General features: G+C 40.9%; 1 long non-coding RNA gene across 2 annotated transcripts in view; it reads right to left on the reverse strand.

Annotated features, from left to right (window-relative positions):
- Positions 1-525: 525 nt before the first annotated feature.
- The window catches only part of LOC117089190, a 52,031-nt gene continuing 30,663 nt past the window's right edge, over positions 526-21,893 (reverse strand). Inside the window, exon 5 of one of the 2 annotated variants that reach the window (XR_004439497.1) lies at positions 526-714. This is a non-coding gene — a long non-coding RNA (uncharacterized LOC117089190). Of the gene's footprint in view, positions 715-20,927; positions 21,640-21,893 lie in introns of those variants that run through there. The other variant, XR_004439498.1, reaches the window with a different exon arrangement.

A 21,893-nucleotide genomic window follows, 5' to 3' on the forward strand; every position in this document is an offset into this window, starting at 1 on the left:
ACCTTGTGATCCACAAGCCTCGGCCTCCCAAAGTGCTGGGATTACACGTGTGAGCCACCACGTCTGGCCTCCTGTCTCTATAGTTTTACCTGCTTGGGATATTTAATATAAATGGAATCATATACATAATGTCCTCAACATTCACCCACGGGCTGGGCATGGTGGCTCACACCTGTAATCCCAGCACTTTGGGAGACCTAGGCAAGAGGATGGCTAGAATCCAGATGATTGAACCAGACTGAGCAACAAAGCAAGACCTATCTGTACCAAAAGAATTTAAAAAATGTTAAATTCACCCATGTTTTAGAATGTATCAGAACTTCATTCCTTTTTAACGTAGAAGTATATTCTATTGTATGAATAAACCACATATAGGTGTCCATTAATCATTTGATGAGTATTTGGAGTGTTTCCCCTTTGGTTTCTTTCTTTCTTTCTTCCTTTCTTCCTTTCTTTCTTTCTTTCTCTCTCTCTCTTCTTTCTTTCTCTCTCTCTTTCTTTTTCTTCTTTCCTTCTTTCTCTCTCTTTCTTTTCTTTCTTTCTTGCTTTCCTTCTTGCTTTCTTTCTTTCCTTCAGCACATCCAGAATGCAGAAAATACTTTTTGTCTATTATGAACAATGTTGCTACAAGGAGCCAAACCTCCTTAACTAGCTCCCGCTTTAGTCTTGCTGGAGTTTCTCGACATTTACCAGGCAGTCAGGCTGTGTTTGTAACTGGAGAAAGTGGGAGGGAGCATATGAGACAGAGAACAAAAGGTTAAGTCAGATGTGATGTGCTAAAGAGAAATTACTAAATACATTCTAACAATTGTCATCACATAGTTAACTTGCCGACTCCAGGATGTTGTGCCACAGAAAAAAAAACAAAATAAAATATTCCATTGGCTTAGTGACTTTGCAAATTCAGTAATGCAAAGCTGAGATTGCACTGTTTTTTCTTCAGTTATTATTTCATAGTCAATATGCCATTTTTAGGGAACAAGTTCCCAGTTTGAATCGTTGGTGGCATTACAATGCCTGGCTGCTTACAATAAAAACATGGGGAAGGAAATAATTTTAACTGCTTCTGTGAAGAAACCCAGCTGGCCCCAGGATCTTCAGACTGAAACTACGGTTTTCCAGAAAAACTACGGGGCTGGTAAGGGCAACAATCAAGATGGAAACAGGGTAAGGGGAGGTTCTTAGGCCAGGGATTGAAAATTCAGTTGGCTTCAAAGGCCAAAGAGTGACATAACCACGGTAGAGTTTTGGGCAATAGGAAGAGGGATTCAGTGTTAAATTACAAGATGTGCATCCTGCCTGAAAGTATTCAGAGCCATCTATTCTTGTAATCCTTTAATTGCTAAAGAAATATTTTAGGACAAATTTAGCTACCAGTAATGACTTTTGTTTGAGACACAGCAAATGCAAACCTTAACAATAATATACAGTCATATGTATATTATTATATTATTACCTCAATGGATTTAAATCCCCCAGCCCCCCAGGCATTCAAGTTCAAAGTTCTATGAGCTCATGATGGTTTCAGATATGGATCCTGCCCCCATTCTCTAGAAGGCTTCAGTTTATGTGGAGCCCAATATACGAGACAATAGAAAAACACACTATGGAACACAAAGGCCACCATGCCCCCACTCCCCTTCAAATACCTTCAGTGTCTTCCCCTGTAAATGAAGATAATAGCAGTACCCAGTTCAACTGAGGCTTATCCAGAAAGCAAGTCATCTTACCATGTTCTTTCATGGAACACTGATTGCTCTCATGCTGTCTTGTACTAACGGTGTTTTCATCTTTGTCCAATCTATCCTCCCATTTCCTAATATGCAAAGGGCAGGATCTGTCTTGCTTTAAGTTCTCAGAAAACTTGAGGCTGAGACAAGGACTTAGATACAGGTGATTCAGTTTGGAAAGTGCTCCGGGGGAGCTCAGGTAAAGGAACTGTGAATGTGAATAGGAAAGTAGGAAAAATCAATAAAATGACATTTTATAAGGGTCACTGCTGCAGGCAGTGGGTGCTGAATACTGACAGGCCCTCTGGGAATCACAGAATACCTCCTAGAACTGTTTGTGTACAGAAGAGGCTGGATCTTTGTTTAATTGCTCCATATTCTCCACTGGTGGAGGGTCACATCTGGAGGAGTCATCTTCTACGTGCTTCAGGCTCACACTTGAATGGGAGCTGAGTACTGCTTTGGGAAAACCCCAAAGGCAGAGAGCAAAAAGATGTGCAGCAGGCACCTTGAGGTGGGAGGCTGACGTTGAGTCTGATTACACCTGGACGTGGCCCCGGTGGCTGGGACTGAAACCAGAAATATGCTGAGGAGAGGTGACGTTGGGCACCAAAGTCATCAGAGCGAGTGTGTTATTTATGCCCAGGTTCCCTGTCCTCAGTGGACTTTCATTTTCACAGAACAGCTTCTCAGATTTCGATGAATAGAAAAAAAATATGTAGATGGTAAAATGCAAAATGACTGCATCTATAAACACAGAATTCAAAGTAGTCTGTAAGTTTAAGAAGAATGACCCACTGCGGCCGGGCGCGGTGGCTCAAGCCTGTAATCCCAGCACTTTGGGAGGCCGAGACGGGCGGATCACGAGGTCAGGAGATCGAGACCATCCTGGCTAACACGGTGAAACCCCGTCTCTACTAAAAATTCAAAAACTAGCCGGGCGAGGTGGCGGGCGCCTGTAGTCCCAGCTACTCGGGAGGCTGAGGCAGGAGAATGGCGTAAACCCGGGAGGCGGAGCTTGCAGTGAGCTGAGATCTGGCCACTGCACTCCAGCCTGGGCGACAGAGCGAGACTCCGCCTCAAAAAAAAAAAAAAAAAAAAAAAGAAGAATGACCCCTATTCCTGCTTTTTTTTTTTTTCAATGTGTTTGCAAATGACACAGAAAGCCTAACTCAATATGGCTTAAGTCAATAGGTGGGCTTACTGGCTTACGAAACCATCTGGTGGAATAACTGGCTTCAGCCTAAGCAAGATCAAACAATGATACCGGGACTACTTGTCTGTCTCTTACTTGCTATATTCTCAACATTAGCTTTATTCTCAGTTGTACACAGTAGCAAACTGGCTGCCAACCACTCCAGCTGTGTGTGTGTGTGTGTGTGTGTGTTTGTGTGTCTTCCACAGAAGACCACAGGGTTGAATCTCCTGACTTTCACAGTAGCATACCCACCCCTGGAGTAAGCATCATGGTAAGGAAATAAGAAGCCTTTCCTTTGGCCTGAGTCACTTGCCTGTTTCAGGAGTATATTCAAGGTATTTTTCCCAGGGAAAAGGTAAATGTATTTTGGGTGTCAGTTACAATTGATGTCTACTATTAGCAATAAATGTACAGAACCTTTCCTTAAATATAAATTTAGATCACAAAGAAATGAGTTTCACTCATCTGGGGTCCAAGTTGTGCTATAGAAAATGCCCTCCCTGTTCTCATCCATGGCAGAAGTTACTAATCAATCATCAACAGTTTCTCTTCAAGGATTGGATGCATCCCCAGAAACCATCTCAGTAGAGTGCTCTGGGCGCCACTCCCAGGCTGTGAGAATGGATAGATGAGAGAAAATCAATTTGCCATCCGTGATCATAAAGGGCAAAGGCTGTAGAGTCAAGCAGTCCTGGGTTCTCACTCCAGCTCTGCTCATTCCTTACTATTTGGGAGACCTTAAGCAAACAGCATAATTCCTGTGAGTCTCAGTTTACTCATATGTGAATTAAGAAAATAAAATTGGCTGGGTGCAGTGGCTCAAACCTGTTATCCCAACACTTTGGGAGGCCGCGGCAGGCAGATCACGAGGTCAGAAGATCAAGACCATCCTGGCTAACACGGTGAAACCCCGTCTCTACTAAAAATACAAAAAAAAAAAAAAAAATAGCCAGGTATGTTGGCATGTGCTTGTAATCCCAGCTATTCTGGAGGCTAAGTCAGGAGAACTGCTTGAACCTGGGAGGTGTAGGTTGCACTGAGCCAAGATTGTGCCACTGCACTCCAGCCTGGGCAACAAGCAAGACTCTGTCAAAAAAAAGAAAAAGAAAAAAGAAAAAGAAAGAAAAGAAAAGAAAAATCTGCACAGGAAGAGTATATTTATATTGAAGGTAGGAGGTGGGACTTTACTCCAGAGCAGATTGGACACTGGCTGACACAGGAAAGAAATGAAAGCAGCTCTCCATAAAACACACCCACCAGTGCCACGTGAGCTTACCATTGCCACGGCAACACTTGGATATTTCCACCCCTTTCCATGGCAGTGACCCATAAGTTTTCACACTTTTTCTAGAAATTTATAAATAACCCACCCCTTAATTTGCATGTAATTAAAAGGAGATATAATTGTGACTGTGGAACTGCCTCTGAGATGCTACTCTTGGCACACAGCCCATGGGGTAGCTGGGCTCTGCAAGGACCAGAACCTCTGCTGCTGCTGTGCACTGTCATTCCAATCAAAGTTGCTGTCTAACGCCACTGGCCCACCCTTGAGTTCTTTCCTGGGTGAAGCCAAGAACCCTCCCAGGCTAAGTCCTAATTTGGGGGCTCACTTGCCTTGCATCAATATGGTTAGCAAAGTGTCACAAAGTAGGTACTCAATGCATCTCATTTTCCTCTTTCTTTCAGAAAGATGTTTTTTCTTCTCTGGATCTTCCATTTTGGAAAGGGAAGCCAAATAATGTATTGATGATAATCTACTGACTGCAACTTCCCCTTAGCACCCATCCATGTGGAGAGACACCTTTGGACATCTGTTATACTCGAAGGAGCCAATGCTATCCTGTTTGTTAAATAATCTTGTTCAATCCATGATTGGGTCACCGGTCAATTCAATACACTCACAAGATATCAGCAAAAAATGTTAATGATGGTATTTGTGCCACAGGTTTTTGCTCTCAGAGAAAGCAGGGCCCCCACAGCACAGCCTGCTGAGATGCCCCCCACTGCTATTGAAACAGTTAAAGCAGGTCAATAGCTCTCCATGTGGTTTTTTTTTTCCCTCTCAGCCCATTTGCAGTTTTTCACCTTTAAAGACACATAATCAGTCAAACATGAATGATTGCAGTAGCCTGTATTGACCATTTGTTTTTCAAACATTGAAACTTCGGAGCAATCTGCACAGGGATTTTTGATAATATGTTAAAAAAATACTGCAATTCTGAGAGTAAATTCCCTACCATGCATATCTAAGGTGCCCATGCCTTTGGTTGAGAATTTGTTCCCCATGTGTACTTGGTAACGCTTTTAAAAAATTTAATTAAAAATTTTAATAAAAAATTTTAATTAAAAAAGTAAAACAACTATTTTGTTCACTTTTAGAATTTTTATTTGCAAAATTTTTGTGGAGGAGGGCATGATCTCTGTGTCAGTGAGCAGATGAGGTGCTGGGTTTCAGACTGTGTTTATTCTTGTGGAATGTATTATAGAGTCTAGGATGTAGATCTGAAAGTACTCATTTCAAAATATATTATTTAACCACAGTTATGATAAGATTATCTTTGCATATGTGGTGCTTTGAAAGTTATGTCACTAGAGAAAACTGATCTATGGAAAATTTGCTATAGTAATAGAACAAAAGTATGCCCATTTGGGAAGATTTCTGCTAAAAATAACAGTGTGTTCAACTACTAATATCTAAAATACTGAAGACATTTAATCACCCATAACACAACATCTTGCGACACAGGCAGTGCTGAGGTTGTTCAGCAGCTCTGAAAGCTTATGGAATCCACATGTTTATGATTTTCTTGGCTTTTGTTCTACTGGCTGCAAATGGCTCCACAGACCCAGGCATCATGTTCTCAGATGCCAGCATTCCAAGCAGAGAAGACAGAGTGGGCAGAAAAGGAACCTCATCCACAGTGCCGTCTCTTCTCAGGGGGCTAAGCTCCCCCAAATTCTCCCATATAGCTCATTGGTCATAGATTCAATGCAACTAAGTACAGCAGAAAATAATAGGATTCACCAAAAGGGACAGGCAAATCATGATTCATCTTTGCAGCTTTGGGAGGGATGTATCTTCCTTTGATATTTATCTGGCAACCCAGTACTTGAACAAAATCAGAGTACTGCTTTCATGAATGAAGTAACCATGCAGCACATGTGCTCTCAATTACTATTTCTTTACAATATTGCATATATGGTCATGAACCTCATTAGCAGGGATTCCAGGATTGCCCTCTTTGGACTTCTGCCTACACCAAATTGTTCAAAACTCATGGGAGTTAATAGAGTCTAAAAAGAATTGGTATTCCTTGAAAAACCAAACAAAAGAAATGGCCTCTACCAGTTCAATGCTGTCATTACTCTGTGCTGCCAGACGGTGTCACTGTTGAAGAGTGGTTCTGGGTAGTTCTGCTGCTATAATTCTCCACTGCTGAGAAACCTGTCCAGGATCAGTTGTTTGTGAAGTTAGGGTGCTTTGTGCTTCATGTACCTCTTTAGCCATTGTTTTGTGCTGGGATAGTCTCTGGCTCCCTACATCAGCCAGCGACATACTATGCAGAAACCAGTTACATGAAACCAGTCTTTGTGTCCATCGGTTAAACAAGCCTGCCAGCCTAAATCTACTCCTTCCGTAAGATCTCTTCATTTTGTGGAATTAATTGTCCTTTTCTCTCACTACATCATTATCTGTATGGCCCTGTTCTTTCTAACTTCAAATCTTGGGATACAGGAAATGGGTTATCCATTTTCTCTTCCAGGAGGACATGGGCCCATTTATCAAATTAACTTACATTTTTTTCAGTATCAGTTTGGTATATCATAGTAGGATGGGTGAGATCTTTTGCTAATCCAGTAGAATGCAGGTACCATCATTGTAGGACTCTTGTTCATCTTTTTCTATCCTCATCCATAGTGCATGGCAGATAATGGAAACCCATTTCCCTAAATTAATTAGTATAACCACCCAGTTCTTGAATATGACTCTTTTAAGACAATGGGCATTTATATAATAAAGGGGACAACCAAGACAATTTTTCCCCCAAACAAAGAAGATCTTAGTTGGTTGGCTGTCTCTGTGTAACAAAAGTAAACCCTGAATAATTAAAATACATCCCTCAACAGGATCCTCCTTTTGTCTTAAACACCCTGTCACACATTAAAATAGTCTCTGAAAAGACTATTTTATTATAGCATTATAGATAAATTCTGCTTCCTAAAAGGGGATCCTTTTCACATTCTTAAACAGAAAATTTGACAACTTGACCTGAGTGTCTTTATTTGGCATGACTCACTGTCAGATACCAAGGATACCCTTGGTAACAGAGATTAAGTATAAGCCTTATACCTGTTAGTCCTTATCTTCCATTCATGGAACCACTTTAACTTTCCTAAGGTGTTTCTCTTGGTAATCCTCATCCATATGGCACATCACCAACCAAATATGGATATTGCTATCCACTTTCTCCATCTACACCTAAGCAGTAAGCCCTTCTGGGCAAAGCCCTACAACAGAGAGGTGACACCATGTGAAATGACTGGATCTTAAATCCTTTGCAGCAATCCATTTATAGTTTCCTGCTCTTCAACTTTCTCTAACTGCTACTTCAAATCATTTTGTTTTCTTCTGACAGCCTTGCCTTCTCACTTACTCTTGGTAGATGACTGTGATCCTCCTTTTGCACAGAGAAACCTGGTCTTCAAAAGTCGGGGCTTTCCTTTTTTCTGCCTGTTCAAATAAAAATGGCCTCTCCTTCCATCTATAGCCAGATCCTCAGATTAAGGATTTCCACCCCCACAGCCTCCCCTGCAGCTGACACTATAAATTCATTGTGCCTTTGTCCTGCAGTCAGCGTCTCCTTCTCAATCAAACCCTTCTCATCTGAAACATCTATTCCATTCTGAACAAATAACAGATAAAACTGTCTTGGACTCCATGTCTCCTCTCCATCTACTGTACTCTGTTCCTCCCACTCACAGTTAAACATCTTGGTAGAATTTTCTGTACAATCTGCCTCCATTTCCTGACCTTGTACTCTCTCCTCCCACCACTGTTATCTGGTTACTACACTCCTTCCTCCCTTCTTCAGGCTTCTGCCCTTAGCTCTTGCTAAAATTGCCATGTTGCCAATTCCAAAATATATATTTTCATCAGATCAATACACATATTATAACAGCATTTAAAAATGTTTGCAACCATCCTTTTTCCAATTTCTTGAAGCATTTTCTGCCCAACAGACATATTTTAGGTTTTACTTTCCTGACGTTTCTTCTAAGTCTTAGGTCATGACATATCTTTCTCAACTGCAGATTCACCCTCCTTTAGTTAGCCATTATACATTGGAATTTCTCTTCAATGCCACTTACAGAATGTCTCTACTTTGTATTTTACCCCTAGAAATGCTCACCCTCCATGTGGGCCATTTTTCCCATGTTATAACTGCTCAAAGCACCTCATTTCTTCTTTTTTTTAAACAGAAAACATATCTCTTTTTGTATTTATTCACTCAGCATGATTATTTGATCAATAAATAGTTGTTAAATAAGTAAATAAATGGCCTATTTTACAACCAAGTAGAAGTCTACTCAAAAAAATTTTTTTTTCTGGGGGTGGGGCGAAGATGGCAGACTAGAAGCAGCTCATGTGTACCACTCTCACAGAGAGGAAACAGACTAGTGAACAGTAATCCTGCAGGTTGATCATCTCAGAAACCATGTTAGGATCCATCAAGGCAGCAGAGGAACACAGAGAGCAGAGAAGAGTGAAGCTGGGCACAAGCCCGTCTGGGCTCAGGGTGGAGCCAAGGGAACCTCTCCAACACAGGAAAGGGTGAGTCGGTGAGAGCCCCCAGAGGGATTCCTGCTTTCCACAGGCACCTGTGCAAGACTAGAAATGGGATAGTCTCCCTGCCCCCACTGCCTCCCTCACTGCACTTCTATACTGAGTCAGAGAGCCAGTCAGGTGTTTTGCAGAGGCAACTCTTGAGTCCAAGGAGGCTGCTACAAGTCTTGGGCCCTGGAGGAGCAAACCAGCATTGGCATCATAGCCCCTATAGGGCACAGCCCCTACATTGCCTGGGAGCAATGAGATTGCTCCACCCACACTTGCCAGACAGATCTTGGCACCAGCTTCCAGCCCAAAGGTCCTGCTTCAGTCCAAACTTAGCTGGCTGTTGCACTCACCGCCACCACTGATAGCCAGGTGGGCAACACTAGCTAGAAATTCCAGCCCAGTGTTGACACTTCTCTGTGAACTCAGATGGAGCACACAGCTTACTGTTGTTCCAGGAAGCACCCAGGCAGCAAAACACATGACCCCCCTTGCTCCTGCCACTGGTAGCCAGGAGGGCAATGCCTGCTAGAGCTTTCAGCCCAGTGGCCCCACTTCTGTGTGAACTCAGCTGGAGGGTGCAGTTTCCTGTCGTCCCAGGAAACACCCAAACAGCAGAGTGCAGGACTCCACCCACTCCCACCCCTCGCACACAGGTAGAGAGCACCTGCCTCCTGGCCTAAACAGCAGAGTGCAGGACTCCACCCAATCCCACCACTCGCACACAGGTAGAGAGCACCTGCCTCCTGGCCTAAACAGCAGAGTGCAGGACTCCACCCACTCCCACCACTCGCACACAGGTAGCGAGCACCTGCCTCCTGGCCCAGTGGTCCTGCTTCTGTGGAGATTCAACTAGTGGGTGCAGCCTCCTGTTGTTCCAAGAAACACCTGGGCAGCAGACTGGGCATCCTTACCCACTGTTACCACCAGTATCCAGGTGAGCCACGCATGCTAGAGCTTCTAGTCTAGCATCCTACTTTTGCCTGAATTTGCCCTGGGGCATAGCCTCCTGTTGCCCTGGAAATCCCAGACAGCAGGGAAGGCAACTCTCTAACCTCTGTCTCTCATAGGCAGATGGGCCACACCTGCTAGAGCTTCTAAACCAGTGGTCCTGCTACTGCCTGAACTCTGAGGGCAGGCACAACCCCATGTTATCCTAGGAAGCACACAGACAGCAGATTAGGGTCAACCATGGCCCCTGCCTGAGGGGGTCCCATAGACTAGATCACCTAACCAAAGAAATGTGGGCATGGAGACATAATCAGAGAGTTCTCCTCCGAGACCCAGGAATTTATTAGAATCAAAGCCAGTCAATCAAACCCATCTTATACCATCATTTAACCCCCAAAGACATCAAAGAAGAAAAAAGCAAAACAATCCATCCAAAGCACAGCAACTTCAAAGACTGAAGGAACATTAGCCCACACAAATGACAATGAACTAGTGCAAGAACTCTGGCAACCCAAAAAGCCAGAGTATCTTCTTATCTCCAAATGACTGCTCTAGTTCCCTCACAATGACTCTTAACCAGGCTGAAATAGCTGAAATGTCAGAAATAGAGTTGAGAATATAGATAGGAACAAGTATCATCCACATACAGGAGCTACTTGATACCCAACCTAAGAAATCTAAGGATTACAATAAAAAATACAGGAGCTACTAGATTAACTGGACATTATAAGAAAGAATCAAACTGATCTGCTAGAGCTGAAAAGCACACTAGAAAAATTTCATAATACAATCATAAGTATTAATAGCAGAATCAACCAAGCCTAGAAAGAATATCAGAGCTTGAAGACTTGCTCTCCAAAGTCACTTAGTCAGAAGAAATAAAGAGAAAACAATAAAGAAGAATTTTTAAAAATCTGAGAAATATGGGATTATGTAAAGAGACCGAATCTACCACTCACTGGTGTCCCTGAAAGAGATGGAGAAAAATCAAGCAACTTGAAAACATATTTCAGGATATCATTCATAAAAATTTCACCAACCTCACTAGAGAGGTTGGCCAACATTTCAATTCAGGAAACGTAGACAACCCCTGCAAAATACTATACAAGAAGATCATCTGCAAGATGGTCATAGCCATCAGATTCCCCAAGGTTGACATGAAAGAAAAAATGTTAAAGGCAGCTACAGAGAAAGGACAAGTCACAAAGGGAAGCCTATCAGACTAATAGCAGACTTGTCAGCAGAACCCCTTAAAGCTAGAAGAGATTGGGGTTCTATATTAACCATTCTTAAAGAAAAGAATTTTCAACCAATAATTTCATATGCAGCCAAACTAAGCTTCATAAGTGAAGAAGAAATAAGATCCTTTTCAGACAAGCAAATGCTAAGGGAATTCATTACCACAAGACCTGCCCTACAAGAGGTCCTGAAGGGAGCACTAAATGTGCAAAGGAAAGACCATTACCAACAAAGTACACAGGTACAAAGTACATTACCTACAAAGTATACTGAAGTACATAGACAAGTGACACTATAAAGCGGCTACACAAACAAGTCTGCATAATAACCAGCTTAAAATAGGACAGGATCAAACCTGCACATACCAATACTAACTTTGAATGTAAACAGGTTAAATGCCCCAATTAAAAGGCACAGAGTGGCAAGTTGGATAAAGAAGTAAAACCCAATGGTACGCTGTCTTTAAGAGACTCATTTCACATGCAATGACATTCAGAGGCTCAAAATAAAGAGATGGAGAATAATCTACCAAATAATCACAAAACACAAAAAGGTAGGAGTTGTTATTCTATTTTCAGACAAAACAGACTTTAAACCAACAAAGATCAAAAAAGACAAAGAAGGGCATAACATAATGGTAAAGGGCTCAATTCAACCAGAGGACCTAACCATCCTAAGTATATACATACCCAACACAGAAGCACCCAGATTCATAAAGCAAGTTCTTAGAGATCTACAAGAGACTTAGATAACCACACAATAGTAGTGGGAGACTTTAAGACCCCAATGACAGTATTAGACCACTGAGGCAGTAAACTAACATAGGTTTTTGGGATTTGAACTCAAGACTTGACCAAATGAACCTAGTAGACATCTACAGAAATCTCCACCCTCAAACAACAAAATATATATTCTTCTCACCCTTACATGGCACATACTCTACAATTGACCACACAATTGGGCATAAAGCAATCCTCAGCAAATGTAAAAGAACTGAAATCACGTCAGTCATGGTGCAATAAAAATAGGAATCAATGCTAAGAAAATAACTCAAAACCATACAATTACATGGAAATTAACCTGTTTCTGAATGACTTCTGGGTAAATAAAAAAATTAAGGCAGAAATCAAGAAATTCCTTGAAATTAATGAAAACAAAGATACAACATAACAGAATCTCTGGGATACGGCGAAAGCAGTGTTAAGAGGGAAGTTTATAGCACTAAACTTCCACATCAAAAAGTTAAAAAGATCTCAAATTAATAACTTAACATCACAATTAAAGAAACAAGAGCAAACCAATGCCAAGGTTAGCAGAAGGCAGGAAATAACCAAAATCAGAGCTGAACTGAATGAAATGAAATGAAATGAAAGAAAAAGAGAGAGAAGAGACAAAGAAACACAATCAGAAATAACAAGGGAGACCTTACTACCAACCCCACAGAAATACAAAAATCTCTCAGAGACTATTTTGAACACATCTGTGCACACAAGCTAGAAGACCAAGAAGAAATGGATGAATTCCTAGACACATACAACCTCTGAAGATGGCACAAAGAAGACACTGAATACCCTAACAGACCAATAATCAGTTTCAAAATGGAATCAGTAATAAATAGCCTACCAACCAGAAAAAAACCCAATACCAGATGGAGTCACAGTTGAATTCTTCAGATGTACAAAGAAGAGCTGGTAACATTCTGACTGAAACTATTCCAAAAAGTTGAGGAGGAGGGACTTCTCCCTAACTTATTCTATGAAGCCAACATTATCTTTGATATTAAAATCCAACAAAGACACAACAAAAAAAGAAAACTTCAATCCAATAACCCAGATGAACATAAATGCAAAAATACTCAACAAAATACTGCAATCCTGATCCAGCAGCACATCAACAAGCTAATCCACTACAACCAAGTAGGATTTACCCCTGGTGTATTCGTCTGTTCTCACACTGCTATGAAGAAATACCTGAAAACAGGTAATTTATAAAGAAAAGAGGTTTAATTGACTCACAGTTCTGCATGGCTGGGGAGGCCTCAGAAAACTTGCAATCATGATGGAAGGGCAACTCTTCACAGAGTGGCAGGAGAGAGAATGAGTGCCAGTAGGGGAAATGCCAGACACTTATAAAACCATCAGGTCTCATGATAACTCACTCACCATCATGAGAACAGCATGGGGGAACTGCCCCCATGATTCAATTACCTCCACATGGTCCCACCCTTGACATATAGGGAATATTACAATTCAAGATGAGATTTGGATGGGGACACAGAGCCAAATCATATCACCTTGGATGCAAGGTTGGTTCAATATAAGCAAATCAATAAATGTAATTCACCACATAAACAGAACTTAAAACAAAAACCACATGAACATCTCAGTAGATGCAGAAAAGGCTTTTGATGAAATCCAACAACCTTTATGTAAAAAACCCTCAACAAACTAGACATTCAAGGGACATACCTCAAAATATTAAGAGCCATCTATGACAAAGTCACAGCCAACATCATATTGAATGCACAAAATCTGGAAGCATTCCCCTTGATAACTGGAACACGACAAGGACACCCTCTCTCACCATTCCTATTTAACATAGCACTGAAAGTCCTAGCTAAACCAACCAGTCAAGTGAAATAAATAAAGGTATGCAAATAAAAAGAGAGGAAATTAAACTAGCTCTGTTTTCAGATAATATGATTATATAACTAGAAAAACCCATAGTCTCTACACAAAAGTTCCTTGATCTGATAAACAACTTCAGCCAAATTTCAGGATACAAAATCAGTATACAAACATCAGCATTTCTATACATCAACAACATCCAAGCTGAAAATGAAATCAAGAATGCAATCCCATTCACAATAGCCACAAAAAGAAGAAAATACCTAGTAATACAGCTAACCAGAAGGTGGATGACCTTTACAACAAGAGCTACAAAACACTGCTCAAAGAAATCAGAGATAACACAAACAAATGGAAAAACATCCTAGGCTCATGGACAGGAAGAATCAATATTGTTAAAGTGGTCATACTGCCCAAAGCAATTTACAGATTCAATACCATTCCTATCCTATTCTTATTAAACTACCACTGACATTCTTCACAAAAGTAGAAAATACTGTTTTAAAATTCATATGGAACCAAAAAAGAGCTCAAATAGCCAAGGCAATCCTAAGCAAAAAGATCAAAGTTGGAGGCATCACAATACCCAACTTCAAACTATACAACAAGGCTATAGTAACCAAAACATCATAGTACTGTTACAAAACCAGGCATATAAAAGAATGGAAGAGAATAGAGGGCCCAGAGACAGTGTCACACAGCTACAATCGTCGGATCTTCGAAGAAGCCAACAAAAACAAGCAATGTGGAAAGCACTCCCTACCAATAAATGGTGCCAGAGTAACTGGCTAACCATATAGAGAAGCTTGAAATTGGGTCTCTTCCTTACACCATATACAAAAATCAACTCAAGATTGATTAAAGACTCAAATCTAACACCAAAAGCTATAAAAAACCTGGAAGACAACCTAGGAAATACCATTCTGAACACAGAACCTGGCAAAGGTTTCATGAACAAGATGCCAAAAGCAAACGTTGGCAATAGGACCTTTAATTAACATAAAGAGCTTCTGCGCAGCAAAAGAAACTATCAACAGATTACGTAAACAGACAACCCACAGAATCAGAGAAAATATTTGCAAGCTATCTATCCAACAAAGATCTAATATCTAGAATCTGTAAAAAACATAAACACATTTGTAAGCAAAAACAACCCCAATAAAAAGTGGGCAAAGGACACTGACAGACTTTCAAAGAAGATACATATGTAGCCAACAAGCATATGAAATAATTCCCAACATCACTAACCATTAGAGAAATACAAATCAAAACCACAATGAGGTACCATCTCACATCAGTCAGAATGGTAATTATTAAAAAGTCAAAAAATAACAGACTCTGGGGTGGTTGTAGAGAAAAGGGAACATTTATAGGCTGCTGGTGGGAATGTAAATTAGGTCAGGCATAGTGGAAAGCTGTTAAGCGATATCTCAAAAACTTAAAACTACATAAACAGAGAATTACATTTGACCCCACAATCCCATTATTGGGTACATAGCCAAAGGAATGTAAATCATTCTACGATAAAGACACATGCATGCATATGTTAATTGCAGCACTATTCACAATGGCAAAGACATAGAATCAACCTACATGTCCATCATTGGTAGACTGGATAAAAATGGTGCTACATATACACAATGGAATACTATGCATCCATCAAAAATGAGATCAAGTCTTTTGCAGCAACATAGATGGAACTGGTAAACTAACACAGAAACAGAAAATCAAATACCACATGTTATCACTTATATGTGAGAGCTACACCAAGATAGGAACAATAGACTCTGGAGTCTACTTGAGGGTGGAGGGTGGGAGGAAGGTGAGGATTGAAAAACTACCTATCAGGTACTATGCTTATTAGTTGGCTGACAAAGTAATCTGTATGCCAACCCCTATGACATGTGATTTACCTGTATGACAAATCTGCCCCTGAACCTAAAATAAAAATTAAGAAAAAAGAATTAACCCCTTTCCTGCTTCCTGACACATCCTAAAATAGTGTGTCTTGCATAACAGATGACTTTGAAATTCAAAACATGGCTTGAAAATAAATATTTTTATTACACTCTCTTCAAAACATTAATTTTCCTTATTACTCTGGAATAAATAGATTTCTATTTTTAATAAAAAATGTTTTCCCTCACTAATTTTAGAAAGACTTCCTAACTCCCAAGGTTATACACAAATGTGCCTATATTTTCTCCTAGTAGCTTGATTATGATGATGCTAATGATTTTACCTAACATGTATTGAGTTCTTATTATATGCTAAGTATAATAAAGTATTCCATTTAATCCTGACAATAACATCTACAACATGGGCAGTATTATTATTCCTGTTTTACAGAAACAGAACTAAACCTTAACAGTTTTAAAGGCCTTGGCCAAGTTTTGAAGACCAAATGATTCATATAGCCCAGATTGTGAGAGAGTTTGACTCCAATGACTGAGTTGACGTGCTACTGCATTCTTTCTATTTCTTTTTTTCAAACCTTGTACCAAAGAAGTCGGTATAATTTCCATGATTAATTATCATTTCCCTGCTGACAGTCACAGGTCATTTTCAGAATTAGACCTAAAAGCAAAGCTCTATCTTGGAATGAGCACCTAAACTTCACCACTAGAGTCCTGGGCATCTCCAGGTCTGATTCACTCCTTGTGACCAGGTCCAAAGATCACATGGGAAGGGATCTCCCACTCATTTTTTTTCTTCTGTGGTACACAAGAGATCCTTGAGGATCCTTGAGATTTCCACTGCTTTTTTTAAATCTGAAGGTCTTTGAGAAACACCAGTCTCACTGACTTTTTTCTTCCTTCCCTTATATTTCATGCAACAAGCAGACTCTATCCACTAGGGCTGCAGAGCGTTATTTTAGATCAGGGCAGCAGTGATGCCATAGAAAAAAAAAAAAAAAAAACCTTGAGTTTCCCCTTTTCACCCAGTTGGAATTATTCACAATTTCTAGAAACATCCTTTACAACCTATAGCAGATTGGTGTCTGGGTCAGCAACATCGATGGGAACTTACTGAGTAAAAATTCTTAGGTCCTAGACCCAGCAGTCTTTGTTTTCACAAGCTTTCCAGGTGATTCTGATGTTGAGAACCACTGACTACAGTAGTTTAGCAAACAAGCAATTAAAATAACAGCATGACAGAATGCAACCTATGTGTTGCTCTTAACATAAGCAGCAGTAGGCAAGTTCAAAGAAGACAGCAAACTCTGAGAACTCATGGATGACTATGATGATCTCAAGTGCTCTGAATTCCCCACTGGGATCTCCTGTATTTGTCTGTAAGGAATGACTTCCTGTATTGATACAGACAAAATTAAAATAACGGCTGCAAGAATGCCCTACACACACAGACACCACATCTGCAGGCAACTCACTAAGCTCTGTGTCTTTTTAATGTTCATTCATTGCAGATGGATTTTCTTCTCATTCATCATCTTGTAGGAAAGACGCCAGTTAATAAGGGGTGGGGATAGCCGGGAAGGAGAAAAATTAGGGGAACAGAGCAAACGATTTGCAGTGTTAGTAACAGTACTGAAAGCCAACAGTGTCAAGCAATAGCCATCCAACATGATCTCAGAGGCTTGGTTTGGTGACACGGTCACCAGGGGTCAGCAGGACTCAGCTGTGAAAAATAACTAGGAGCAATTGACTGGTCAGGCTGAATTTGGGCCCTAGGCAGATATCTCAGAGCCCTCTTGAAATTTCTTGGTGTTTTCTAAATTTGAAAGCAGGTGACAACCAGCAGTCAAAAGCTCACTGCCTCATTTCCTTTTCTGCTTATATCCTACCTCATTCCAAACATGCTATAATCTTAATTAATATAAACGTGCACCCTTGTCTGCAGGAAGGGAGTAAATGGTAAAGAGTGCTGTCCCTAAGTAGCCATTATTCTCTGGTCACTCATCTCCCTGCAGGAACTAAATTGTTTTGTAATTTTTCATTAGGCAGCAGCTAATTAAAAACACAATTACCAATCATTTTAATTATAAGCTGCTCTCACAGAAAGGACTTAAACACAGTTCAAATGGAGATAGTCAGATAAAAGGACTGCCAAGGAAACACAGAATAACAAAGAAAAGGCTACTTTTTCCCACAGATAGAAGGTTGCAGACAATTAAAGACAAAGTGATGCTTCTTTTTTAAAGTTCAATGCTAATTTTAAAAATCAATAAACAATATTCTTGTGCAAAAACAGAATAATTTATATGTTTGAAAATTAAAATGAACAATATTGGCTCTATGCTTAGTAAGGAAGTACATTTCGATGCGAATACATTTTCTAAACTTGATATCAGAATGGCTTTGCTAACATATCAACATTCCACTCACCTAAACTTTGTGAAATAAATACTATTTCAGCATTGTAAAACATAAAATAAGCTCAGGACTTGACATTTGCTTATGAATAGAAAATAATTCAGATCCTGTCTATAAAAAGAAAAATGATTTCAACATTTTTACTTAATCCCAGTAACTTCAAGTTTTACAAATATCTTTGTCATGTTATTTTAATCAACCTAATCGTCCATTAAGAGACGAATAGATGGCCTGGTACAGTGGCTCACACCTGTAATCCTAGCACTTTGGGAGGCTGAGGTGGGTGGATCACTTGAGGTCAGGAGTTCAAGACCAGCCTAGCCAACATGGTGAAACCCCGTCTCTATTAAAAATACAAAAATTATCCAGGACGGTGGCGTGTGCTTGTAATCCCAGTTACTTAGAAGGCTGAAGTGGGAGGATCACTTGAGCCTGGGAGGCAGAGTCTATAGTGAGCTGAAATAGCACCACTGCACTTCAGTCTAGGGAACGAAGTGAGACCCTGTCACAAAAAATATAAAAAAGAATTAAATCCTATCATTTGCAGCAACATGGATGAAACTGGAGGTCATTATGTTAGCTGAAATAAAGCAGGCACAGAGCAACAAATTGTGTATGTTCTCACTCATGTGTGAGAGCTACAGAAAGTGGATCTCATGGAGGTAGAGAGTAGAGTGATGGATACCAGAGGCTTGAAAGGGGTGGGGGAATAAGGAGAGATTGGTTAATGAGTCCTAGTGTTCTGTAGCAGAGTATGCGACTATAGGTAACAATAATTTACTGTATATATCAAAATAGCTGGAAGAGATTCAAAATGTTCCCAATACAAGGAAATGATAAATGTTTAAGGTGATGGAGATCCTAAATAGCCTGATTTGATCATTACACATTGTATGCATTACCAAAATATCACATGTACCCCATAAATATGTATAATTATTATGTATCAATACAAAACTAAAAACCAATTTTTAAAAAAATTTGTATTGCCACAGGTTTGGGGGGAACAGATGGTATTTGGTTATATGAGTAAGTTCTTTAGTTGTGATTTGTGAGATTTTGGTGCACCCACCACCCAGGCAGTACACACGGAACCCAATTTGTAGTCTTTTGTCCCTCACCACCTTCCCACTCTTTCCCCCAAGTCCTCAAAGTCCATTGTATCATTCTTATCCCTTTGCATCCTCATAGCTTGGCTCCTGCTTATAAGTGAGAACATGCAATGTTTGGTTTTCTATTCTCGAGTTACTTGACTTAGCATAATAGTTTCCAGTTCCATTCAGGCTGCTGCAAATGCCATTAATTCATTCTTTTTTATGGCTGAGTAGTATCCCATTGTATACACATACCACAATCTCTTTATCCACTTGTCAACTGATGGACATTTGGGCTGGTTCCAAATTTTTGCAATTGGGAATTGTGCTGCTATAAACATGAGTGTGCAAGTATATATTTTCCATATAATGACTTCTTTTCCTCTGGGTAGATTCCCAGGAGTGGGATTGCTGAATCAAATGGTAGTTCTACTTACAGAGGTTAATTTTTGAAGTTTCTTATTCTTCTCTCTTTTTTTTAATGGTATCTTACTATGTTGCCCAGACTGGTCTCAACCTCCTGGGCCCAACTCCTGGCCATCCTTCCACCTCAGCCTCCCAAGTAGCAGGGATTATAGACATGTACCACGATGTACAGACATGTACCATGATGTTCAGCTTGTAGGTTCTCTAAAAAAATATGAAACAAGTTAGGTCCAAGAAACATCTGCGTGATGCAGTTGAACCCAATTAAATTCTTTTTTTACCCCAAGTTGCAGCCAAATAAAGAGAAAATAAATAACAATTATTTCTCACTTGACTTTACTGATTTCGCCTGTATTCACTGATTTCTCCTTCAATTGCCATTGCATTCTAGTATCAAAGAAGCCAGGACCCCATCTGCTCTGCTCTTCCTCCTCCTTCTTTTAGGGCAACTGTATCTAAGCTCTTTTAAAATCATTCTCTGAGCCTAGCATTCATGTTATCTTAAGCATTTAAATGACCGAAGCAAAAAAAAATATGTTTTCATTATTGCTGTCAAGTCATGCAAAGGACAAACAAAATGTATTGACCAAGCAGAGCTAACTGCATCACACTTACTTCAGGGAAGAATCTCTTGAAAGATACTAGTAGAGTTCTTAAAAGGGAAATTAGGGCAGAGTGTTTGCAGGGTTTGAGCCTGGACTGGGTGATTGTGAGATGGGCCTCGCAGGGCAAGGAGCTCCTTGAGATTGGGCTCTTGACGCCGCCTGCTGTGACTTGGCCAGGAGCTTCGGCTGCATAAGCCTGACTTGACACTGGTCCATAGAACCAAGGGCCAAATCGTTGCATGGTCTCACCTGCCAGGTTTCACTGTCCCTTTCTGTGCCTTTTGAGGAAGTTTGCCTCATTTTACAACCATACATAGCAATCTCAGAGCCTCTGGGCCCTTCTCATCTGCTGAGGGTCTCTTTGGATGAGATATAGATGTCCAGGGCACAGCAGAGCATCAGTTTATGATTGTAAAGGTATCATTTACTGCTCCTTGCCTGAGTCCTGCAATCTGTCCAGCATGGGTACTTTTGCTCATCCTGCCTGACACGCGATGGGGAAAGGGGATGACCTGGTGATGTGTTTGAGCATTCTCCCTGGGGAAAGCGATTCTCTGTATGTCTCAGTTGAACACAGTTCAGATGCTCAGGACTGGGTCTGCAGCTCAGCAGATCTGAGTCTTGCAGCTACTTCTTCAGCTTGAGAGACAGCCAACCCTCTCCCTCACCCCCACTGTGGTTCCTGCCCAGCATCACCTGTGCACCCACCCTCTGCATTCCAGTCCTGTGCCCCCTGGTCCAGCAGGCCTCTCTCTCTCTCAACCTAGCAGGTCTCGGAAAAAGGAACTCCCAGATCGAGAGGCCAGCTGGGGAGAAGGCCCTAGAGCCACAATAGAAAGCTGTTCTTATAATCAAAACACATTCAATTTCCCTGGGCCTAATATGCTGGCCTTTTGCATTAATACTCTAGCTTAGGTTTTGGCTGGGTGGTATCTCAGCCACCAGACATGAAAAGCTTTGCCTGCCTTTAAAACTTCTGTGGTCACAGAACATGGGGTCCCCCTTGGGGTTGCGTCTCTGGAGCCCGCAGGAGGGCACCCAAACCCAGCCCCTTCTCCATGCTCTGGGCCCCTGTCCTGTGATGTTGGATTCCTGAGCAGGTGTCCAGCTTGCACTCACAATGGCATCAGAGATCTAGTTATTAAAAGCAGAGTAGGCATATGGATTCTGATATTCAACCAGCAGCGTAAGTATTGGACTTGAATTCTTGGTTTGGTGGAAATTCAGGCTTATCCTGGAACTTCCCAAACCTTACTGCTTACTGAATCCAGAATTGAGGAAGTCCTTTGTTCACGGCCTTGTCCTGTTGAGGCATTTGAAAGCTTTTCAGGGGACAGTCAGTCCTGTATGGATTCCAGCTTGGGCCTCACTAAGAACCAGGCATAGGCAGATCACAGCTCCCCGAGTCCTGAGAGAAACCGCTGCTCCTTGGACCTCGTAGCTTTGGATGGGTGGGCACAGCAGTGAAAGGTCTTGAAGCAAATCTCACCAGACAAGCAACTGGTCTTGATACGACAGCTGTTTAGCTGATTCACAGCCTTAACTTACAGAAGCAGGCATTTTCTGCAACAAGCATCCAAATTACTGTGCTTGGTCTCTGGACTGTTGAACACAGGAAGAAGGGATTACAACAGCTCAGTTACAGTACCTTCCATTTCATTTTCTAAGTAGTCCATATATATATATATATATATTTGTGTGTGTGTGTTTGTGTGTACTGAAGTGCAACACAGCTCACATTTCCGTATTTATCTTAATGTCACCCAGTTTGGCTCTGCTCTACCCATCTGGTTTAGCAGGACATCAATCCTAGTAATTTTAGGGGATGCTTCTTCCCCCTACTGTCATGGAACTCT

The sequence above is a fragment of the Trachypithecus francoisi genome, unplaced genomic scaffold (assembly GCF_009764315.1).
Source record: "Trachypithecus francoisi isolate TF-2019V2 unplaced genomic scaffold, Tfra_2.0 Lachesis_group11, whole genome shotgun sequence".
Classification (NCBI taxonomy): Eukaryota; Metazoa; Chordata; class Mammalia; order Primates; family Cercopithecidae; genus Trachypithecus; species Trachypithecus francoisi.